At 40.3% G+C, this 23,932-nt stretch overlaps 1 long non-coding RNA gene across 6 annotated transcripts in view; it reads left to right on the top strand.

The window, feature by feature from the left end:
- Positions 1–23,932, top strand: part of LOC148007933 (uncharacterized) — a 258,830-nt gene that overhangs the window by 160,963 nt on the left and 73,935 nt on the right. For 2 of the 6 annotated variants that reach the window (XR_015648247.1, XR_015648248.1), the window contains exons 4-5: positions 4,279–4,366; positions 23,306–23,451. The exons of 1 other annotated variant lie outside the window; for it this stretch is intronic. This is a non-coding gene — a long non-coding RNA (uncharacterized LOC148007933). The remainder of the gene's footprint in view (positions 1–4,278; positions 4,367–23,305; positions 23,452–23,932) is intronic. 3 more of the 6 variants (XR_015648249.1, XR_015648246.1, XR_015648250.1) reach the window with 2 other exon arrangements.

Here is a 23,932-nt window from a genome sequence, read left to right as displayed (position 1 = left end):
AATGACAAAATTATACATGAGATTGTGCAAGCATAGAAATGGGATACAGAAAAGAAATTGGAAGAAGAAAGTTAAGGTAGAAGGAAAAGATAGAAGACATCTATTCAGAGAAAGGGGTGTTTGCCAAAGCAAAGTTGGATGGAAATGACATTCATGGATTGCCGTAGTTCCCAATGCCTACTATATATAATAAGTTTCTTTGTTTCATTCCTTAAAGTGTACATTCCCCTCATATCCTCTTCTTTCTACATTCACACACACACACACACACACACACACACACACACACACACACACACACACACACATTTCTTCTTCTTCTTCTTTATACAAACACAGCACAAGTGGGAAGACTTTATCACTTCTGAATGCTACAAAGATATTTCCTCATAAGTGTGGCTTACAGAAAATAAGACAATAGCAACACTTCTTAAAATTTAATCTTCTAAAACTATACTTAATAGAAATGTGAGTCAACTAAAATAACTTTCTGGAGTAAATTGACTTTTTGTGCTTCTAATACTGGTTCTCTGGTGTCTAAATTCTGTATTCTTCTTGCCTGTTAGGCATTCTCCTCACTAAATTTTCTTCACCCCCACTTTTCTGCTTTACTAAGAAGACCATTGCACTTATCAATCTCCTTCCTTTATATATAGATTGAGTTGTTTTCCTCTCTTTATCTTATATTTATTTTCCTCTCACGTCTAAAGAAAATTGAAGGTTTGTCTATTTCAAAAGATACATTTGGTTCATTAAGTATCAGATTATTCTCTTTTTGTAAAAATATTTTATACCTTTAATTTTAAAACTATAAATTAAAAGAATGACACTTCTTTCTCAGTTGAATTTCTCTCTCCTTGGATCATAAAAGCACAGAGATAACTAATTTCCTTTTGTTAAGTTCATATAAATATTGTGTGGGGAAAAAGATTGAATTTTGATTTTTGATACAATTTTGTGAAGTTTTATTTCATTAAGAATAAAGATATAAGAAAGCTAATTCCAGATTAGCAAATTTTTAAATATTAAAAAGGCAAATCCTACTGGGGAAGCTGGATAGAGTTGGTGGAGAAAAGTCCAATAAAAGTGATAGGATGTTTGGGTTCTGTAGATAAAAGACATTTGTTTGTCTGCATCTTCACTTCAAACAAGGATCCTGATCCCTGACTCAAGGGGAAGGCCTTTCCAAGGCATATGTTGTTTTCCCCTAAACTACTACCAATACCTCATTGTAGTCAGGCTTAGCTTGTATAAAATAAGTAAACTGCTATGGTGAAGGCTCTTTTATTCCTACTGATAACTTAAAATATTTTGGCAGTCCAGGTTTTCTGAAAGCATTAACCCAGACAGAATTAAATGCATAAGGGTTTTGTTTTGGGGGGGGGGGTGTTTGCATCAGAATAAGTGAATGAGGAACTCGAGAGATTAAGGAGCCATAAATCTTCAGTGCAACACTAATCCCAAGTGAGGGCAGAAGAAAGGTAGAGAGGTAGAGAACATTTTTTGAAATATATTTTAAAGGAAAATTATCCAGTAGCAATATCGTAGACTTAGGAAGTTCTTGAAAGGGAGAGTTGGTCATCAAAGTTTCCTTTCCTATGGGAATAAATGTGTCCCCGTATCCCTACTTCTAGAAGTCTTTAACAGAGCCTCAACACCAAGGCTGAAGTGAACTTGAAATTGTCTATGACACTCTATTAAATCCCCTGTAGTAAGAGATCCATAGGCAATATTCACAGAACTTCTATAATTCACATCTTCATTGACATTTTCTTCCTAAACATGCTCAGATTAAGGAGGTTAAGTTGCATGACTCCATGACTTCTCACACCCTATCCTCACAAATCTCAGGAATCAGAGTCCAGAGACCAGCATCAGGGTGCAGATTTGAGTTTATTGTACAGCACATAAGTTTACATGTAGTGTTTGAGCCAATCCCAAGCCCCTAAATCCATAGTCAATTGTATTTCGCTATACCACCACCATACCCCAATGAAAGCCCTGACTACACTGCAGTTTGGTAGTAGTTTAGGGGAAAACAACATATGCCTTGGAAAGGCCTTCCCCTGAGTCAGAGACCAGGATCCTTGTTTGAAGTGAAGATGCAGACAAACAAATGTCTTTTCTCTACAGAACCAAACGTCCTACCATTATTCTTGGACAAAGTAACTCAGAAGGAGGAGGGAGGCCATAGAAGAGCATTGTCACCTGGTAGGACTGCCTTGAAGATGGGGTGTCTGGGAGTAGCCACTACCCTGGCCTCAGTTCCTTTTTGCTATCTCACTGGTGTTCTGGAAGGCATCTTAGATCTAATGCCATGTACTCTTCAAGAAGTCACAGAAGCCTGTGGCACCTTGCTCTCCATCATGTTTCTGTAAAATTATAAAAAATAAATGCTGTCTTTTACTCCTCACTAGGTCTGGTACCATAGTGCCCCAAGATATCTGGTAGATATCTTCATCTCAGTCAGCAAAATATCTTACCTACTTTGCTCCATCCCATATCACAATGCCGATGGCCACTCTCTGAGCCTGACAACAATCTCTCTACCCACCTAGTTCCCAAGGCAGGTTGCCACCATGCCAGAAATATCCATGTCTCCAGGCACCACATTCTCTCTTGAACTCAAATTGCCATATGAAAGAACACACAATACAATAACCTCTGATCCAATTGATAAGATATAATTACCCACCTAGATAGTGTGCTGTTTGCCCATCTAGACATACAAAATCCAGTTCACATCCATCCCTTAAGAATATTCATAACAACCTGTAAACGTGCAGATAGGAATTCACCTCAATGTTCTCTCAGCTGCTTCCCCTCTCTTTCGTTCCAGTCTCTTCCTCTCTAAAACTTTTCTCCCACCCATCCTTCCTTCTCGTCCAATGGCAGACCTTGTTCTATCTTGCACCTGCCTTCACCTGCGTAATGACACCATTCTACACAAGTCTACCTGCCATGAGGAGCTACTGGTGTGCCTTGACAATTTCAAGGGATGGGGAATTCCAATTTCCACCTGACATAGACCCATTGATAAGAGTCTGTTGGAGTTCTCCACTGGAGGATGATGGAGGTTAAGCATATTGGCCACCACCTGCTCAATGAGCTTCAATCCAGTTGGAGTAGTCTCTGGTAACTACCTGAACCAGTAGGAAAAAATCTTCTGGGCATATATCTTCTGTTAGACAAAAGACCACAATCTCTGGGATGAAGTTGAATGATCTATGAAATGAAAGTACTGGGGTAGAATTGATGGGGAACTGGTTTTCTCCTATTGTTGGATTGTCACTGTCCATAATAGACAACTGGAAATCATAACTAACTAACTAACTAATTAACTAACTAACTAACTAACCAACTAACTAATAGATATCAAGATCCATCTATGAAAAAGCTAAGGCTAACAGGTGATTTTCCTGAAAGTGGCCCACCTTTTTGCATAGCCAAAGAAGGGTCAACTCTGAGAGGCAAGGTCCCAAGAGACTTCATGTCAGGATTGTTTTTTTGCAGGTGATATGCCTTTCCTGTCACTATTACATAGCCTAAGGACTCCTGGACATTAGCACATCATATTGAGCAGACTTCCTGCAGATCAACATAAAGATGAACTTTCAAATTAATGGATTTAGATTAATTAATGACCTTATAAAATTCATGATTTCCTTCGAATAATTTTAAGAAGAAAGTTTTAAGAGATGGTTTTAGTTGTTTTGCTAAAAAATGTCATAAAGTTAGAATCAAGAATAGAATGTCCCCAATCCTCATAATAGTAAGTAATTATTATCCATAGTAAGAAATACATTGATCTTTCATAATTACACTAAAAAGACAAATAGGCTTGGGACAAATTTGTATTCAAGGAAAAACATTCAGGTCCAAGGATAAGCCACAGGTGTGCACTATAGTAAGACAAAGCCATGTAAAACGTTGCTTTGAACTTATAATGAGCTTATAGGATGAAACATTGTTTTGAAGTTGGTATTGATACCTTTTTTAAAACTCCCCCCTTTTGTGACTTTTTATCTATGAGGTGATTCTTTCTTACATAAAGAACTTTTTAAGCTATAAAAAGTTATTTATGAAGGTTATCTAAAAAGAAAGAAAGAAAGAAAGGAAGGAAGGAAGGAAGGAAGGAAGGAAGGAAGGAAGGAAGAAAGTTGTGCAGCCATTTTCTGCTTCACCCGGTAAGTGACTTCTTTCCTTTCCTTCCTCTATCTCTGGTTCAAAAAGAGTTAACAAGTAAATATGGATTAATTTGCATTTTTCTACATGCAGATCACCAGTTAGACCAGGACCATTTGTTGAAGATGCTTTCATTATTCCACTGTATGGATGACTTCTTTGTCAAGGATAGTGTTCATAGGTATGTGTGTATGTGTGTGTGTGTGTGTGTGTGTGTGTATTTATTTCTGAGTCTTCAACTCTATTCCATTGATCAACCTGTTTGTCTCTGTACCAATACCATGGGTTGTTTGTTTTGCTTTGTTTTGTTTTTGTTGTCGTGGGTGGTGGTGGTGGTGGTGGTGGTGGTGGTGGTGGTGGTGGTGGTGGTGGTGGCTTTTATCATTATTGCTCTGTAGTAAAGCTTGAGGTCAGAGATGGTGATTCCCCAAACGTTCTTTTATTGTTGAGAATTGTTTTCACTATTCTGGGTTTTTTTTGTTTTTCCATATGAAGTTGAGAATTGCTCTTATCATGTCTGGGAAAAAATGTGTTGGAATTTTTTTTTTTCTACTTCTTTTTTTTTTTTCTTTTTCTTTTTTTTTTATTAACTTGAGTATTTCTTATATACATTTCGAGTGTTATTCCCTTTCCCGGTTTCCGGGCAAACATCCCCCTCCCCCCTCCCCTTCCTTATGGGTGTTCCCCTCCCAACCCTCCCACCATTGCCGCCCTCCCCCCATAGACTAGTTCACTGGGGGATCAGTCTTAGCAGGACCCAGGGCTTCCCCTTCCACTGGTGCTCTTACTAGGATATTCATTGCTACCTATGGGGTCAGAGTCCAGGGTCAGTCCATGTATAGTCTTTAGGTAGTGGCTTAGTCCCTGGAAGCTCTGGTTGCTTGGCATTGTTGTACTTTTGGGGTCTCGAGCCCCTTCAAGCTCTTCCAGTTCTTTCTCTGATTCCTTCAATAGGGGACCTATTCTCAGTTCAGTGGTTTGCTGCTGGCATTCGCCTCTGTATTTGCTGTATTCTGGCTGTGTCTCTCAGGAGCGATCTACATCCGGCTCCTGTCGGTCTGCACTTCTTTGCTTCATCCATCTAGTCCAATTGGGTGGCTGTATATGTATGGGCCAAATGTGGGACAGGCTCTGAATGGGTGTTCCTTCAGTCTCTGTTTTAATCTTTGCCTCTCCCTTCCCTGCCAAGGGTATTCTTTTTCCTCATTTAAAGAAGGAGTGAAGCATTCACATTTTGATCATCCGTCTTGAGTTTCGTTTGTTCTAGGGATCTAGGGTAATTCAAGCATTTGGGCTAATAGCCACTTATCAATGAGTGCATACCATGTATGTCTTTCTGTGATTGGGTTAGTTCACTCAGGATGATATTTTCCAGTTCCAACCATTTGCCTACGAATTTCATAAACTCGTTGTTTTTGATAGCTGAGTAGTATTCCATTGTGTAGATGTACCACATTTTCTGTATCCATTCCTCTGTTGAAGGGCATCTGGGTTCTTTCCATTTTCTGGCTATTATAAATAAGGCTGCGATGAACATAGTGGAGCACGTGTCTCTTTTATATGTTGAGGCATCTTTTGGGTATATGCCCAAGAGAGGTATAGCTGGATCCTCAGGCAGTTCAATGTCCAATTTTCTGAGGAACCTCCAGACTGATTTCCAGAATGGTTTTACCAGTCTGCAATCCCACCAACAATGGAGGACTGTTCCTCTTTCTCCACAACCTCGCCAGCATCTGCTGTCACCTGAGTTTTTGATCTTAGCCAATCGCACTGGTGTGAGGTGAAATCTCAGGGTTGTTTTGATTTGCATTTCCCTTATGACTAAAGATGTTGAACATTTCTTTAGGTGTTTCTCAGCCATTCGGCATTCCTCAGCTGTGAATTCTTTGTTTAGCTCTGAACCCCATTTTTAATAGGGTTATTTGTTTCCCTGCGGTCTAACTTCTTGAGCTCTTTGTATATTTTGGATATAAGGCCTCTATCTGTTGTAGGGTTGGTAAAGATCTTTTCCCAATCTGTTGGTTGCCGTTTTGTCCTAACCACAGTGTCCTTTGCCTTACAGAAGCTTTGCAGTTTTATGAGATCCCATTTGTCAATTCTTGATCTTAGAGCATAAGCCATTGGTGTTTTGTTCAGGAAATTTTTTCCAGTGCCCATGTGTTCCAGATGCTTCCCTAGTTTTTCTTCTATTAGTTTGAGTGTGTCTGGTTTGATGTGGAGGTCCTTGATCCACTTCGACTTAAGCTTTGTACAGGGTGATAAGCATGGATCGATCTGCATTCTTCTACATGTTGCCCTCCAGTTGAACCAGCACCATTTGCTGAAAATGCTATCTTTTTTCCATTGGATGGTTTTGGCTCCTTTGTCAAAAATCAAGTGACCATAGGTGTGTGGGTTCATTTCTGGGTCTTCAATTCTATTCCATTGGTCTATCTGTCTGTCTCTGTACCAATACCATGCAGTTTTTATCACTATTGCTCTGTAATACTGCTTGAGTTCAGGGATAGTGATTCCCCCTGAAGTCCTTTTATTGTTGAGGATAGCTTTAGCTATCCTGGGTTTTTTGTTATTCCAGATGAATTTGCAAATTGTTCTGTCTAACTCTTTGAAGAATTGGATTGGTATTTTGATGGGGATTGCATTGAATCTGTAGATTGCTTTTGGTAAAATGGCCATTTTTACTATATTAATCCTGCCAATCCATGAGCATGGGAGATCTTTCCATCTTCTGAGGTCTTCTTCAATTTCTTTCTTCAGTGTCTTGAAGTTCTTATTGTACAGATCTTTTACTTGCTTGGTTAAAGTCACACCGAGGTACTTTATATTATTTGGGTCTATTATGAAGGGTGTCGTTTCCCTAATTTCTTTCTCGGCTTGTTTCTCTTTTGTATAGAGGAAGGCAACTGATTTATTTGAGTTAATTTTATACCCAGCCACTTTGCTGAAGTTGTTTATCAGCTTTAGTAGTTCTCTGGTGGAACTTTTGGGATCACTTAAATATACTATCATGTCATCTGCAAATAGTGATATTTTGACCTCTTCTTTTCCGATCTGTATCCCTTTGATCTCCTTTTGTTGTCTGATTGCTCTGGCTAGAACTTCAAGAACTATATTGAATAAGTAGGGAGAGAGTGGGCAGCCTTGTCTAGTCCCTGATTTTAGTGGGATTGCTTCAAGTTTCTCTCCAATTAGTTTAATGTTAGCAACTGGTTTGCTGTATATGGCTTTTACTATGTTTAGGTATGGGCCTTGAATTCCTATTCTTTCCAGGACTTTTATCATGAAGGGGTGTTGAATTTTGTCAAATGCTTTCTCAGCATCTAATGAAATGATCATGTGGTTCTGTTCTTTCAGTTTGTTTATATAATGGATCACGTTGATGGTTTTCCGTATATTAAACCATCCCTGCATGCCTGGGATGAAGCCTACTTGATCATGGTGGATGATTGTTTTGATGTGCTCTTGAATTCGGTTTGCCAGAATTTTATTGAGTATTTTTGCGTCGATATTCATAAGGGAAATTGGTCTGAAGTTCTCTTTCTTTGTTGTGTCTTTGTGTGGTTTAGGTATAAGAGTAATTGTAGATTCGTAGAAGGAATTCGGTAGGGCTCCATCTGTTTCAATTTTGTGGAATAGTTTGGATAATATTGGTATGAGGTCTTCTATGAAGGTTTGATAGAATTCTGCACTAAACCCATCTGGACCTGGGCTCTTTTTGGTTGGGAGACCTTTAATGACTGCTTCTATTTCCTTAGGAGTTATGGGGTTGTTTAACTGGTTTATCTGTTCCTGATTTAACTTTGATACCTGGTATCTGTCTAGGAAATTGTCCATTTCCTGAAGATTTTCAAATTTTGTTGAATATAGGTTTTTATAGTAAGATCTGATGATTTTTTGAATTTCCTCTGAAACTGTAGTTATGTCTCCCTTTTCATTTCTGATTTTGTTAATTTGGACGCACTCTCTGTGTCCTCTCGTTAGTCTGGCTAAGGGTTTATCTATCTTGTTGATTTTCTCAAAGAACCAACTTTTGGTCCTGTTGATTCTTTCTATGGTCCTTTTTGTTTCTACTTGGTTGATTTCAGCTCTGAGTTTGATTATTTCCTGCCTTCTACTCCTCCTGGGTGTAATTGCTTCTTTTTGTTCTAGAGCTTTTAGGTGTGCTGTCAAGCTGCTGACATATGCTCTTTCCTGTTTCTTTCTGCAGGCACTCAGCGCTATGAGTTTTCCTCTTAGCACAGCTTTCATTGTGTCCCATAAGTTTGAGTATGTTGTATCTTCATTTTCATTAAATTCTAAAAAGTTTTTAATTTCTTTCTTTATTTCTTCCTTGACCAGGTTATCATTGAGTAGAGCATTGTTCAATTTCCACGTATATGTGGGCATTCTTCCCTTATTGTTATTGAAGACCAGTTTTAGGCCGTGGTGGTCCGATAGCACGCATGGGATTATTTCTATCTTTCTGTACCTGTTGAGGCCCGTTTTTTGACCAATTATATGGTCAATTTTGGAGAAAGTACCATGAGGAGCTGAGAAGAAGGTATATCCTTTTGCTTTAGGATAGAATGTTCTATAAATATCCGTTAAGTCCATTTGGCTCATGACTTCTCTTAGTCTGTCGACATCACTGTTTAATTTCTGTTTCCATGATCTGTCCATTGATGAGAGTGGGGTGTTGAAATCTCCCACTATTATTGTGTGAGGTGCAATGTGTGTTTTGAGCTTTAGTAAGGTTTCTTTTACGTATGTAGGTGCCCTTGTATTTGGGGCATAGATATTTAGGATTGAGAGTTCATCTTGGTGGATTTTTCCTTTGATGAATATGAAGTGTCCTTCCTTATCTTTTTTGATGACTTTTAGTTGGAAATTGATTTTATTTGATTTTAGAATGGCTACTCCAGCTTGCTTCTTCTGACCATTTGCTTGGAAAGTTGTTTTCCAGCCTTTCACTCTGAGGTAGTGTCTGTCTTTGTCTCTGAGGTGTGTTTCCTGTAGGCAGCAGAATGCAGGGTCCTCGTTGCGTATCCAGTTTGTTAATCTATGTCTTTTTATTGGCCATTGATATTGAGAGATATTAAGGAATAGTGATTATTGTTTCCCTTTATATTCATATTTGGATGTGAGGTTATGTTTGTGTGCTTTCATTCTCTTTGTTTTGTTGCCAAGACGATTAGTTTCTTGCTTCTTCTAGGGTATAGCTTGCCTCCTTGTGTTGGGCTTTACCATTTATTATCCTTTGTAGTGCTGGATTTGTAGAAAGATATTGTGTAAATTTGGTTTTGTCATGGAATATCTTGGTTTCTCCATCAATGTTAATTGAGAGTTTTGCTGGATACAGTAACCTGGGCTGGCATTTGTGTTCTCTTAGGGTCTGTATGACATCAGTCCAGGATCTTCTGGCCTTCATAGTTTCTGGCGAGAAGTCTGGTGTGATTCTGATAGGTCTCCCTTTATATGTTACTTGACCTTTTTCCCTTACTGCTTTTAATATTCTTTCTTTATTTTGTGCGTTTGGTGTTTTGACAATTATGTGACGGGAGGTGTTTCTTTTCTGGTCCAATCTATTTGGAGTTCTGTAGGCTTCTTGTATGTCTATGGGTATCTCTTTTTTTAGGTTAGGGAAGTTTTCTTCTATGATTTTGTTGAAGATATTTACTGGTCCTTTGAGCTGGGAGTCTTCACTCTCTTCTATACCTATTATCCTTAGGTTTGATCTTCTCATTGAGTCCTGGATTTCCTGTATGTTTTGGACCAGTAGCTTTTTCCGCTTTACATTATCTTTGACAGTTGAGTCAATGATTTCTATGGAATCTTCTGCTCCTGAGATTCTCTCTTCCATCTCTTGTATTCTGTTGGTGAAGCTTGTATCTACAGCTCCTTGTCTCTTCTTTTGGTTTTCTATATCCAGGGTTGTTTCCATGTGTTCTTTCTTGATTGCTTCTATTTCCATTTTTAATTCCTTCATCTGTTTGATTGTGTTTTCCTGGAATTCTTTCAGGGATTTTTGCCATTCCTCTCTGTAGGCCTCTACTTGTTTATTAATGATTTCCTGTGTTTCCCTAAGTGTGTTCATGTCTTTCTTGAAGTCCTCCAGCATCATGATCAAATATGATTTTGAAACTAGATCTTGCTTTTCTGGTGTGTTTGGATATTCCATGTTTGTTTTGGCGGGAGAATTGGGCTCCGATGATGGCATGCAGTCTTGGTTTCTGTTGCTTGGGTTCCTGCGCTTGCCTCTCGCCATCAGATTATCTCTAGTGTTACTTTGTTCTGCTATTTCTGACAGTGGCTAGACTGACCTATAAGCCTGTGTGTCAGGAGTGCTGTAGACCTGTTTTCCTCTCTTTCAGTCAGTTATGGGGACAGTGTGTTCTGCTTTCGGGCGTGTAGTTTTTCCTCTCTACAGGTCTTCAGCTGTTCCTGTGGGCCTGTGTCTTGAGTTCACCAGGCAGCTTTCTTGCAGCAGAAAATTTGGTCTTACCTGTGGTCCCGAGGCTCAGGTTCGCTCGTGGGGTGCTGCCCAGGGGCTCTCTGCAGCGGCAGCAACCAGGAAGACCTGTGCCACCCCTTCCGGGAGCTTCAGTGCACCAGGGTTCCAGATGGTCTTTGGCTTTTTCCTCTGGCGTCCGAGATGTGTGTGCAGGGAGCAGTCTCTTCTGGTTTCCCAGGCTTGTCTGCCTCTCTGAAGGTTTAGCTCTCCCTCCCACGGGATTTGGGTGCAGAGAACTGTTTATCCGGTCTGTTTCTTTCAGGTTCCGGCGGTGTCTCAATGTGTTGGAATTTTGATGGTAATTGCATTGAATTATACAGATCTTTTACTTGTTTGGTTAGTTACACCATGATATTTTATATTATTTGTGACTGTTATGAAAGGTGTTGTTTTCCTATTTTCTTTCTCAGATCATTTAGCGTTTGCATAAAGAATGCTACTGGTTTGTTTGAATTAATTTTATATGGTATGCGCTCACTGGTAAGTGGATATTAGCCAAAGAAATTCAGAATACCCATGATACAACTCAACTCTCAGACTGTAGGAAGTTTAACAAGAAGGGAAGTTCAAGTCTGGATACCTGAAACACACTTAGAAGAAGAACAAAATAATCATGAGAGGCAAACAAGGGGAGGAAACTGGGTGGGAGAGGGAATGAGGAGGGGAAAGGAGGGACAGAATCAGATATGGAGTGAGACAGAAGGAATACCCAGAGGGCCAGGAGAATGAAATGCAATATGCAGCAGTGGGAGTTAGGGGACAGGGGGAACCTCTAGAAAGTCCCAGAGACCTGGGATGTGAGAAGCTACCAGGACTCAATGGGGTTGACTTTAGCCAAAATGTTCAAAAGTGAGGAGACAGAACCGGAAGAAACCACCTCCATCAGATAGACATGACCCCAGGTTGAGGCAGGGAACTACCCCCCTATCTTTAAATTTTTTAACCCAGAATTGATCCTTTCTAAAGGAAATGCAGGGTCAAAAATGGAGCAGAGATTTAAAGACCATTTAGAAATTGTGCCCAACTCGGGATTCATTCCACCTGTTGAAGAGTAAACCAAGTGAATCCAATACAGTATTTTGTAAAGACTGTAGGCATTGTCATCATCACCAAAGTATATAACTCCTTGGGACCCTGGAAGAGGTGCCCCCTGTTACCCCCTTTATCTTAGAGCTAGTCCAGGGCATTGTTGCCCTGATTTACTCCTCAGGGCCAATCCAGTCTTGTTTGCCTTCTCTAAGAGGCTGAGCCTTGAGGGGTAAGGACAAAAAGGGTCTTGAGTTCAGAGGGCTGGTCTGGGGCAGAAAGTGGGAGCCTGAGATTCACTTGCAACTGGGAAAGTCTCTGGTCCCTCTGCCAAAACTCATTTCCTGCCTGCTCATAGGGAAATGATTGAGAGAAGATGCAGAATTACACATTAGTGGTGATTTTTAAGGTTAGAATTGAACTATATCTTTTGGGTCTATATACCCAGGGATAGTATAGCTGTGTCTTGAGGTAAACTATTCCATTTTCTGAGAAACCACCAAATCAATTTCCAATGTGGTTTTATAAGTTTGCACTCCTACCAGCAATGGAGGAGTGTTTCCCTTGCTCCACATCCTCGCCAGCACGTTCTGTCTCTTGAATTCTTGATCTCAGCTGCTCTGACCAGTGTAAGGTGGAATCTCAGGGTTGTTTTGATTTCCATTTTCCTGATGGCTAAGGAGAAGGAAATGGAAACCTGCAGCTGGTGAGTGGGGGTGGGGGCATCTGAAGGATGTACCAGAGACTTGGGATGGGTGAGGCTTCCAAGAATCAATGGGAATGACCTTAGGGAGACTCACAGCAGTGGGGATATGGATCCTGAAGAGACTACCTCCTACAACCCCAATGAAGCAACAGGGACACCAAACCAACCACAAAACATTCAAACCAAAATTTATCTTGCCTACAAGAAACTCGGGGATAGGGAATGGATCAGAGACTGAGTGAATGGCCAAGCAATAACTGACCCAACTTGAGACCCATCCCATGGTCAAGTACCAATCCCTGACTCTGTGTGCTTGCAGACAAGGAGCCTAGCATAACTGTGCTCTGAAAGGCTCCACCCAGCATCTGACTGAAATAGATGCATACAGCCACAGCCAAACAATGGACAGAGGTCAGGGACATTATGGAAGAGTTGGGGAAGGTGTGAAGGTCCTGAAGAGGACAAGAACTCTGCAGGAAGGTCAACAGATTCAATTAACCTGGGCTCTTGGAGAGTCTCACAGACTGAACCACCAACCAAAAAGCATATATTGGCTGAACGCAGGCACCTCTGCACACGTGTAGCAGATGTGCAGCTCAGTTTTCATGCAGGTCTCCCAACAACTGGAGTGGGAGCTATCTCTGGAGATGTTGCCTGTCTGTGGAACATTCCCCCCAACTGGCCTGCCTCCATCTGGCTCCATTGGGAAAGAATTCTCCTAGCCCTGAGGAGATTTGATGTTCCGTGGTGGGGAGATACCCAGGGAGGGCCTCTACCCTCTCAGAGGGGAAGGGGAGGGGAAGATGAGGGAAGGGACAGTGTGAGGTGAGCAGCAATCTGATTTTAGGGTGAATTAAAAAATGATCTATATCAATGTTCAACATATGTTTCTAAGTATTCAACTTTCTCATATTAAAGCAAAGTATCTTCTATCCAGTAGTATTTGGTGGATATATCACAAATAATTGTCTAGAATCATAGTTTAGAAGGTAGATCTCTGTTCTTTCGGGTAGCCCATTTGGTTTCTTTGTCAAGCCTACACAGATAAGCAGAGTTGGTGGCTGAAGAAAGCACAACCAGATAGGGTTAGCGTATCTCTGAAGAAGAAGGGGATAATGGGAATGGTGGGTATAGTTTCATCTTCCACGTGTGCCTATATTGTTAGCTGTTTTATATTCCAAAAGAACTTCTGCACAGTGCACACTCTGATGACCCGTATTTTAATTTTACCTCATTGAAGCAGCCTGGGGACCATTCACAAGATGAAAGCAATAGGACAGGGAAGTCATCATTGTTCAAGTAAAAAGGAATTAGGGGATAAAATTCCCAATTCTGCTTCCAGGCTTTCTTTTCATGTAAATTGAAAAGAGCACATTTTCCTTGGTCTCTAAAAATTGGTTCTACTTTTCTTTAGCAGGAGAACAAACTATTTATTGGTCTTCTTTTTTTTTTTCTGTCTGAGTTGGCAAGGAAGCTACATGATCTCAGTCTCTGGGTCACCCCATGACTTAAGAGATGTCATGTCAAATGGGAAATGAAATTACTGAGAACTCACAGCATTTGCTTCATAAAACCTGACCTACAGTTTATTCCATGAGGTTTTTCTGAATTATATGCATAAATTTTACTTCTGTAACCTGCTGAGAGACAGAGAGATACATGAATTGACAGACAAAAGCATGGGTTGATGGTAATAGGATGAGAGGACCCATTTATTTTTTACACACATACAAATGCAAACACAAGCTAGTATTTTGTTCCTAAGTTACCAACATAACAGCTGAGGCATGAAGTAGTTAGCAAACTTGCCTAAAGCCATGTGACAATGTGTTTGGGAGCCACAAGGAAAAGCAAGTAACCCTGCCAGTCCACATTCAGACCTGCTATATCATGGTGTCCTTTCTTTGTTAGAAAATACAAGTCTGACTACCATTAACATCCTTCCTGTAAAACAGTAGAACATTGTCCATATTGATAGATTAGTAATGTAGAATCCAAACAGCCAAGGTTTCAGTTCCAATTCCAGGTGAGTGGTAGGGACCTCCTGGAAGGCCAGCAGAAAACTGCATATATGTGTGTGTGTGTGTGTGTGTGTGTGTGTGTGTGTGTGTGTGTGTGTGTAGCTGTTGGTGCCCTATCATAGTCTCTTGGAATTTAATGCCTCTCTGCTCAAAGGCTAAATGAGTTCCAACTGCAAATATCTTTTTTAGCATGGCCTATGTCTGATGATGTTTAGTATGAATAGGACAGACACCTCAGTACCTCTGAGTTCAACCAATCATTGGCTGGACTTGGGAAGAAAACAATACCTTTATTCTCATAATTTTAAAGAAAAGAACCTGAAATGTGATCGTAGTAGTCCCAGTAGTGTCTGCCATGGAACATTCCTGGTTAGCCATAAGCATGTGGTGGCTTCCCTAATCCACTTGTCTTGTTTCTTTATGCCATTGCCATGGATTTTTTTGGTAACCAAAACAATTTCTTTATAAGTGCTATGAAGCTGTTTATGTTTATATGTCTTCCTGTATATCTCTCTACCTTTATCTCTAAAACAGTATCTCTTGTTGAGCCAACAGCTTACCTTATTTTTTGGTAGGCTGGCTGACCAGGGAGCTCCTGAGATCCATTTGTCTTCACCCCACAAACTATCTGGGGTGACAAACAGACACAGCCATACCTAGATTTTTATTTTATATGGGGGAATTTGAATTCAGGTCCCAATGCTTGCACAGTAAGTACTCTTACACACTGAGGCATCTACCTTCCCTATCCCCAAGTCATTTTTTAATACTTTAGTCTTCATTTCATGGTCTAAGACAAATATTAAATGTGATTAATGCTTCCTACCATTGGTATAATTAGAGAAGTTTGCCCACTAAGTTTCTCACCATCCTGAATTGAATGATGAAAAAGGGCTTGGGTGCTTGCCATTGGAATCTTGAGATGTGTAACAGATCCCTCATAGGTCTAAGAAAATGTTGATATGATTCTCTAGCAATTCTTCTCTTTGAGCAACTTCATATTGTATTCATAAGTAGAGTTGCTGAGATATTAGACAAGTACATCTGTCCAAGGATTGGCCTACAGAAAATGGTCACCCTAGGTCCTCAGAGATTCTGGAAGAGCTGGGCCAGGCTTGGAAGACCCAGTCCTCAGGCCTCCAGGGAAAATATCACAAGATGGTTAGAAAAAAGGAGGATGCATTAGGTTACTACATGTGTACCAAGTCATCAATATCAATGTGCTTCATAAATTTGGATAATTTATACAGCATCCTATCCCAACATGCTACTGGGAAAGTGTCAATTTTCCCTGACTCATCCAGCGACATGTAATGAAATAAACTTTAGAGGTTTGGGGGACAGAGAATGGAGAGAGGCTTAGAAGCTATAACCAAGGTGGTTGTCAAGTTATTATCCACACAAAGCCCCATTTTGCCTAAGTCTACAACATAGAAAATAATGGGACTCCCAGGTTTGCTATGAAGAGTAAACATGAATGCAGTGCTGAATTTATAGAGCCTATGCTGTGCTCCAGATATGTTCTCTCAGACTCATGTCGTAGCATTTTAATCTTCTGGTTCACATGTGCCTAGAGTTCTGTTTTTGGGAGGTAATTGAGATTAAATGAAGTCATAAGGTTTTATAAGAGAACAAATCTGACTTCCTATGCTCGAATGCTTTCTCTCTTCCATTTGCTGATAGCCTCCGATGTCTCACCATGCATGAAAAAAAATAGAATGTCCAAGAGGTGAAATGATAATGGTACCATGTTCATGGTCTTCCTAGGCCTCCAAACCACAGGAAAATATGGACAACTTTTCTTATGACCCAGCCTTGACTATTTTACAATAGCAACAGAAAATGAACTAAACATACAAGTGTATTGTTAATAGTATTCATTTGAGTTAAATTACCTAAATTACACTTATATGATTCTCAAGATTATTCTGCAATTTACATAATTATATCTGTTTGTTTGCCTGGATGGCTGCATTCTTTTACTTTTGCTTGGGGGTGCTAACGTTCAGCAGTTGAAGTTTGTTGCTCTGTGGCTTTCTTAGTGGTAGCTACAGGATTTACAGATCCATTTGCTGCACAACACCTTTGGCTGGAGTGATGTGTGGGATTATATTTTAAAGAAAGTTGGCCCAGAAAACTCATTCTCAAGAGCTACTGGAAATCAATTAAATTTGCCTCTTACTGTACAATCAGAGACAGCAACTGTGGTTAAATGGGCTGGTCTGGGCAGAGGTAACTACTCATCCCGCTCTTCCTGGGACTTGTGGCTTAAAGAAGCTTTGTTGAAGCCAAAAATGTGAATGAGGAAGAGGCTGGGTGCTTTGTAGTCTGTAAAGGCCACCATGGTCACCTTAAAGGCTAGGACATGAGGTAACTAAGGGAAAGCTATGCTGTGACTGACACTTCAGAAAGCAACTGCAGTCAGAGCCCTAGTGTCTCTCACAGTATTGTGATTTAGGGAGCTTCTTTCATGAATTATTTGTGGATAACACTCACTAACTTTGTTTTATGGCATTTCTATAAATATCTTCCTTTCACTGTGTCTAAAGTACTGTAGTATGATTTTCGCTGTACATACATAACCTTTTTATAAATTATAAACATTTGAAGAATAAGACAAAAACTGTCTATTATCCCACCATCTTGCATATTTTTATGTATTTGTAGACATTTTGACAAAGTCATACTAATACTTTAAACAAGCTTTGTATTCTACTCTTCGTAGACAATTCCTTAATTGGAAATTTTCATGAAGGATTTTTCTCACATCTCCAGGGGACATAATATCCCATGTAGTAGATAGCACTGTTATTTTTTCCCCCTGGTCTGCATTTCTTTGGCATTAAATTTACTGTACACTGCACGTTTGCATATTGAAATAAATATTTATGTCCCATGTAGGGTTTTCCTGCCCACAGGGAGGTATTATCATTTGGATTGTAAGAACAGAATATATGAACATCCAGAAGATAAAAGCAGATATGAGGGTCATAAGGAAAGGAGACTGAGAAGAGGTTATAAGGGAGGTGTGTGGCATAAGAGAATGGAGTCTTGCTAAATATTCAAGTATTTTGAACTAAATGATCCTTTGCCTCCTAAGCTGCAAAAGAATGGATGAGACAAGGGTAGGAATTTGACTATTGGAAATCCCAGGCCTTTTAAAATGCACCAGGTAAGCAATAGAAAGAAATGAGTCCTACTTTCATGAAACCAATCCTACTAGGAGGATTATAACTATCTGTGAGTATTTAATTAAAATAGAAGATACTTTCTCTGAGGAACTAATCATAGATCATACATAAAGAAGAATGTGCTGTCTCGGATGGTGGCTCATTCTATAAGGTGTTGGCATAAGCTGGAGGTACTGACTTTGGATCTCCAGCACCCATATAAAAAAGTGGACATGAGACATGATGGCATACACATGGGATCCCAGTTCTTGGAGACAAAAGAATTCTTAGTACTCAGCATCCAGCTAGTCTTGACTAATCAGTGAGCTTTAGGTTCAGTGAGAATCTGTTTCTCAAAGTGCAAGGTTGAGAGTGATCGACAACCACCACCAAAGTCTGTTGCTATTCTCTGCATGTATATCCACATACATGCAGACATATGACCTTGTATATACTCATGCAAGCCACACAGAGACAAAACCTAGAAGAAGAATATGCTCTAGTGTTGGAATGCAAAGAACCTAATAAACAGATGTGCTGGTCTATGTGCTCCATTAGAGACCTATGGATTAGTCAGTCAACAGCCAAACCTGAGGGGTAGAATGGCAGTGGGTGAGATGAGAGAGCGAGGGGGAACCTTGTCCTTCTCAACTGGACTAAAGAGTTCATCTAAAACCTGGTCAAAGACATGATCAGATGTGGATTTGAGTATTTGAAATGCTCATAATACCCAACATGTAAAAAGTGGATATTCTTCAAGTGCTGGGGACTGTGGTATTTCATTAGAATCCTAGAACCTGGGCTGATGATGTTGGTGGTCACCGAGAGCACAGGAAGGAGGTCTTCTGTGCTATTTTCTCAGAGAATCTAAGTCAAAGTTGGTGTGGCAGCATTTCCCAGCAAGACAACTGTTCCAGCATTGATGTTAGTTCAGAATGATGTGAGCACTGGGTTCGGTGTGTTTCCTTTGTGTAGAGTATGTCACATGTGCTGAACATACTCTTAGTTTCATATCGTAGCAACTACCAGTTCTGCGGGATGTGCACATTTGGAGGCAAAACTGCCTCCCATTTTTTTCTGTTCACATTCTTTTTATTAAAGTGATAGACTTTTTATTGGTTATTTTATTGATTTACATTTCAAATGTTGTCCTCCTTCCCAGTCTCCCCTCCACAAACCTCCCTACTCCCACCCTCTCCTTTTCCTCTATGAGGGTACTCTTCCACCCACTCACCCACACCTGCTTCATCCAGACCACAGGACCAAGGTTTTCTCCTCCCACTGATGCCAGACAAGGCCATCCTCTGCTACATATGCGGCTGGAGCCATGGGTCCCTCCATGTGTACTCTTTGGTTGGTGATTTAGTCCCTGGAAGCTTTGGGAGGTCAAGTTAGGTGATATTGTTGTTCTTCCCATGAGAATGCAATCCCCTTAGTTCCTTCATTCCTTCCCCTAACTCTTTCATTGGGGTCCCTGGGCTCAGTCTTACAGTTGGCTGTGAGTATCACATCTGTATTTACCAGACTCTGGCTGAGCTTCTCAAGCAACAGTTACACCAGGCTCCTGTCAGCCAGTGCTTCTTGGCATCAGCAAAAGTGTCTGCAGATGGGATGGATCCCTAAGTGGCGTGGTCTCTGGATGACCTTTCCTTCAGTCTCTGCTCCATTTTTTTTGTCCCTGCATTTCCTTCAGATAGGAACAATTCTGGGTTAAAATTTTTGAAATGAGTGGGTGGCTCCATCCCTCAAATGGGGACCATACTTATCTACTGGAAATCTTAAGCTTTCTCTGTGATGCATTTGCTGACCACAAAGGAATTGGTTAAGCTGAGAACACATAAGAGAAGATGAGCATCCCTGATTTTTTTCAGATTTGTTTAAATTGCAGTCCTTCACTCAATAGGAACAAAAAAAACAGGTAAAATATTAGTACTTGAAGCAGAATAATAAAATGTCCATCAGTTGCAAATTACTCATAATGGCTTAAATGAAAATAGAAGTGAAATTTGTCATAATATGAAAGCTTATATAATGACAAACTATGTGTATTCAAGAGGTTAGAGAACTTCATACAAAGTTCTTCTCACTCCTTTTCTTAACTCAGTTCCTAGGCGCTCTTGTCATGGTATTATTCTTAGCTGTGCCAACTGTGTATAGAACAGTGCCCACATGCTAGAAAGAAAGGGCACCTTTTCAAAGTAATATCACTGGAATCCCCAGAGTGAGCCACATTGCCTCGGTTGAGGCTACAAACACATTCGCGAGCCAAACAATGACAATAACAGTAGACACGCTATAGTGAAAGGGGGAGCGCTCATGGGTCCCCATCCCTTAACAGAAAACAACAGGCAGCTAAGGCTGCTGAGGGATGGAGAATTCATCATCCCAGGGATGAGCCCACTAATTGCTTATCCAACTCCAAGCACTCAGTCCCCAAATCATGCATATATAAAACTCTAAACAGACTCAGCAGGTTGCAGTTAAATATTTATATGTGTATGCATACACATAATAATAATTACAAAACCGATTACAGACAAAAAAAGCCATCGACTTGACAGGGTGAGGGAGCACAGGAAAGGTCAGAAAGATGAAAGGGGGATGATCCAATTACACTTTAAATTAAAAAATGTATTTAAAAATAAAGAAAGGATACAGATCCCTTTCAAGAGCGTATAACAAGGCAAAGACTAATACATTAAAAGTGGATTAAGTAAACAAATAAATAACAGCTTTAAACCAAAAAATTTAAATGGAGAAAAGACTAAAAAAGTTAAGACAATCATCATCTGATTAAACACAGACGCTCTGGAGAGAGCACCATTCTAGCTTTGACTCTTTGAAGCTAAAAGAGGTGAGATTTATCATTTTCTCAATTCACAGAGGTCGTAATTTTGAAATGATCATCCTGCTCTAAGCAGATAGTAATTTCTCTTGTGAGATGTTGGAACCAGGTCCCCCAAGAGCCAACAGCAAAGAGCATGGCCACTCTCACAGGACTCCTTTGCATAATGACCTTGGGTGTCATTACTCTCACTTTCAGGCATAATTCAGCCAAGGCAATTCTATAGAGACCAATTTTTTTTAAAAAATTGATTTTTAAAAGAATTACTGTGCTGGAATAAAGGAGAAATTGCCAGTTATTCTTGAGATGATAGGGCCGAGTCATACATGGTTTAGGGCAAGGCAATAATAATATTCACACTAACACTGGTATTAGCATCAATACTCTTACATCTATAATGATAATTCATGAGCACTGTACCAGGTGCTAAGCATTTATATGCATGAATTATCCTGCTGATTGCTCAGAAAAGTGACATATGGCCATAGCACTATTACCATTACAATGAAGTTTTGCTTTATGTAAATTTTAAATAAGAAAGTGTAAAGAATTACTCTATGCATAAAATTTGAAATAATGTGAATCTTACTTTACACATATCCCTATGGGAAAATTGGTCCTGAATTATGCAAATTTCGAAGTGCAAGAAACCTTCAAGAATACAGTCCTGGCATAATGTTGCTACCATCAGATAATCTCATATCATAGTTGTAGACTTTCTGATTTGACAAGGTGCAGTAAGTTTCTAGTCCTAAAAGGTTGAGGAGAGATGTGAAGGTCAGTATGTTTAGGGAGACCAGACCATTGGGCCAAATTCCTTTCTATAAATTTGCAGTCTTCCTTAAACAATGGATGGTTTATTTTATAATAGAAAATATTTTTTCCTACAATATAATTTAGTACATTTTCCCAGGAGCCTCCTCTGTCCTGGGTCTCCAGATAGCCCCAGAGATGTGCCCCACTGATTCCCTTTTTTACTCCCAGCTCTCTCCCACCCCCTCTCCTAATACGTGATCCCCACACTCATTCCCCTTTTAACCCCATTTCTCATCCAGTTACCTCCATCCATCCAAACACACCCATGTTTATTTTATTTCCCTGTTTCAATGAGATTCAACTATTCTCCCTTATGCCTTCTTTGTTACCCAGCTTCTTTGGGTCTGTGGACCATTGCATAGTTATCCTATCCTTCATGGCTAATATACACCTATAAATTAGTATATACCATAAATGCCTTTCTGCTTCTGGCTTACCTCACTCAGAATATTTTCTAGTTCCATCCATTCTCCTGCAAATGTTCTTGTTTTTAATAGTGGAGTGGTACTCCATTGTGTAAATGTACCACATCTTCTGCAGCCATTCTTCTGTTGAGGGACACCTAGGTTGTTTCCAAATTTGGGCTATTACGAATGAAACTGCTCTGAACATAATTGAGCAAGTGTCCTTGTGGTATACTGGGACATCTTTTGGGTATCCAGGAGTGGTATAGTTGGGTATTGGGGTAGAACCATTCCCAGTTTTCTGAGAAAATGCCAAATTGATTTCCAAAGTGGCTGTACACATTTGCTCTCCCACCAGCAATGGAGGAGTGATCTCTTTGCGCCACATCCTTGCCAGCATGTGCTGTCACTTGAGATTTTAATCTTAGTCATCTGACAGGTATATAATGGAATCTTAGAGTAGTTACATTTGCATTTCCCTGATGACCAAGGACAGTGAACATTTATTTGTGTGCTTCTCTGCCATTTAAGATTTTCTTTTCAGAATTCTCTCTTTAGCTCTGTACCCCCATTTTAACTGGGTTATTTGGTTTGTTGGTTTCTAATATTTTGAGTTCTCTATATTTTGGATATTAGTCCTCTGTCAGAGGTAGGGTTGGTGAAGAACTTTTCCCATTCTGTAGGCTGCTGTTTTGTCCTATTGGGGGTGTCTTTAGCCTTGCAAAAGCTTTTCAGGTTCACGAGGTCCTTTTTATTTATTTTTGATCTTAGTGCCCGAGCTATTCATGTTGTTTGGGAATTTGTCTCCTGTGCCAATGCATTCAAGACAGTTTCCCACTTTCCCCTTTCTTAGAATTAGTGTGCCCAGTTTAAATGAGGTCTTTAATCTACTTGGACTTGAGTTTTGTACAGGGTGATAGATTTGGGTCTATTTGCATTCTATAAGGGTGACCCTAGCTAAGACTCCTAGTAGCTGGGGATATGGAGACTGAAGTATAGCCAGGTAGGACTTCCAGTGGAGGCAGTGGGGACACCAACAAAACCTTCCACCCACAATTTGTCCTACCTACAAGATGTGCAGGGATAAAGACGGAGCAGAGATCAGAGAAATGTCCAACCAATGACTGGCCCAGCTTGAGACCTCTCCCACGGGAGAACCAACGGCTGACACTATTAATGATATTCTGCTATGCTTGCAAACACGAGCCTAGCACTATTGTCTCCTGAGAGTCTTCATCCAGCGTCAGTGGAAACAGATGCAGAGACCCAGGGCCAAACATCAGGAGGAGCTCAGGGAATCTTGTTCTAGAGTGGGGGATACGACTGAGTGAGATAGAGGGGTCAAGGACACCACAAGAAGACATACAGAGTCAGCTAGCCTGGGCCTATAGAGACTGAATCACCAACCAAAGGGCATGCATGGGTTGGACTAAAGCCCAAACCACTGAAGGCTGCATGCTGTGGAGGATCAGAGGAGGGAAAAAGGTTCTTGGAGTGGGTGTTGGTTCTTTTTTGCTCACTTCTCAGGACCATGTTTTAGGCAAAGGCCTAAAGAGGTTTAGTTTTACTTACTGATCATGAGTGTAGTGTTTACTTACGGACCACCAACACTCCATACATGTTTGTTCTTTTTTCACTTTAGAGTTGTTTTCCAGAAAAAAAGAAACCACACCAATATCCCTAGAAAGAAACTCACTCCTCCAAGAGACCCCACACAGCCGAGGCAGCATCTCTGACTCAGATCTCATAGAACAAGCCCAACAAAAGGAGACAGTCCGTGTCAGTGAGGTGAGCAGACCATTCCGCTGTGCTTTGATGTTGCTCTTTTCTTCTTTTGCGTGCCTTTGTGATCACTTCTGTCATTTTGACTCAATATACTCTGTGGTAAAAACCCGGCCTTGTTCTTACAAGCTTGCTGCTGTCCAGTGAGAGGAAAAAAGAATCGAGGTAATGGAAGTCATGAGAAATAATGATGCCCTTGACATTTTCGCTTCGGTCTGACTCTTTCAAAGTAATTTATTTGGCTGGGCATTTTGTGGCTACTCGGGAAGGAAATTATGTCTCAGCTTCTCCCCATCCTTCTTCAGGAGCACCTGAAGGGAAGCTCTGGGGTCTGCTGTGGTCAAGAAGTGTTTGGTGTCCCTGGTGCTCTGTGTCACCAAAAGGCAATTACTTTAGATTAAGTGAGAACTGCTCAAGGTTTGAATAGAAAAGGATAGGGGAATTGATTAATTGGTCCAGAAGTGTCTCTGTGGCCAAATAAATGTTC

Source organism: Rattus norvegicus, chromosome 1 (assembly GCF_021556685.1).
Source record: "Rattus norvegicus strain SHRSP/BbbUtx chromosome 1, alternate assembly SHRSP_T2T, whole genome shotgun sequence".
Classification (NCBI taxonomy): domain Eukaryota; kingdom Metazoa; phylum Chordata; class Mammalia; order Rodentia; family Muridae; genus Rattus; species Rattus norvegicus.
The sequence above is the reverse complement of the archived record's forward strand: the minus strand, read 5'-3'. Positions and strand labels throughout refer to the sequence as shown.